General features: G+C 41.8%; 1 protein-coding gene across 1 annotated transcript in view; it reads left to right on the top strand.

Moving 5' to 3' along the window:
* otog (otogelin) overlaps positions 1–1,359 on the top strand; it is a 95,507-nt gene that overhangs the window by 21,834 nt on the left and 72,314 nt on the right. The gene's annotated exons all lie outside the window — the stretch shown is intronic.

Below are 1,359 nucleotides of genomic sequence, written 5' to 3'. Positions count from 1 at the left end.
CTTTTCTTTTCTTTTCTTTTCTTTTCTTTTCTTTTCTTTTCTTTTCTTTTCTTTTCTTTTCTTTTCTTTTCCTTTCTTTTGGGCCAGATTCTGACTTTAACTGAAACTGCTCTGTTGGCTCATGTTACACGCTGGAGCAATTTGTCTGTCATGTAGATCAGATCAAAATTTAAGTGCTCAAAAATCCCTGCTGAGTCTTCCTACAACTGCAAAAGAAGATAAGAAACAAGAAAACTAACAAAAGACTGAAGGCTTCTTCTCATCTTCCCCTGCCATCAGCTTCCCAGCAGTTTTGCTCAGCTGAAGGGGGTGAGGGGTGGAGAAAAAGATGGCCTACTCATCAGAGCAGAGGCCTGAGACCTCTAACAGCCAACTGAGCAGGATTACCTTATCTGGCCTGACTGACTGAGCTGTTGAGGCTTTGTGGTGACAAGAGGCGGGGGTTTGGAGAGAAAGAAAGGTTATGCTGGAAAAAAGAGGTGAATGATGAGAAGAGGAGGATGAGGTGGGAGGACAAAGGTGTGTGTTAGAACCGTTCTACTGTGGGGCTCTGCTACCAATGAAAGAAACGATTCATAACACTGGTTGTTAGCTGTCAGCAGCACCCAGGCTGATTTCTTTTGAACATCACAACAACAAAAGGCAAAAGTGATTTGACATTTCAATTGCTATTTAAATATTTTACCAGCAGGTGTTGTTTTAAAGGAATAATTTGCTAAACAATCTGGAAAGCAGGTTGTGTTTGTGTGGTCCCAAAGTGATAAATTATCAAGTATTTCCACAGAACGAGCTTCTGTGTTGTTTTTATTTCTCCAGCTTGTGGTTTGACCTCGTCTGTTCTATCTTTTGAGGCATTTTTGTTAGAAGAAATATTTACAGCAGAATACTCAGTCAGCTGTTTTTCTTTCAGCTGCTCTCTTTTGCAGTGAGCAAACTCACATGAAGGAGTTGGCTAGTGTTTTATTATTATTTTTCTCAAATAAAATTAAATAAAGTCAGTAGTTCAGAGTCTTCATATTGTTTGGAGTTAGTCATTAGCCAAAACCATCCTTTTTGTCAAGCCCGCATGCAATGGAAGTTATTTTTTGATGTGTTGTTGAAACTGTTATACATATGTTGGCAACATTGTTGCCTATTTTTGTTATTTTTCACTAGTGAGTGGGCATACTTGTTGCCCCCCATCTTGGCGCCTGTACGTTGGGGTTTACCCCGGTGAACGAGAGGGTAGCCTCCCTCCGCCTAAGGGTGGGGGGACGGGTTCTGACTGTTGTCTGTGCAACAGTTCAGATTACCCACCCTTCTTGGAGTCCTTAGATGGGGTACTGGAGGGTACCCCTCCTAGGGACTCCCTTGTTCTGC

The sequence above is a fragment of the Austrofundulus limnaeus genome, unplaced genomic scaffold, assembly GCF_001266775.1.
Source record: "Austrofundulus limnaeus strain Quisiro unplaced genomic scaffold, Austrofundulus_limnaeus-1.0 Scaffold472, whole genome shotgun sequence".
NCBI classification, from domain to species: domain Eukaryota; kingdom Metazoa; phylum Chordata; class Actinopteri; order Cyprinodontiformes; family Rivulidae; genus Austrofundulus; species Austrofundulus limnaeus.
The sequence above is the reverse complement of the archived record's forward strand: the minus strand, read 5'-3'. Positions and strand labels throughout refer to the sequence as shown.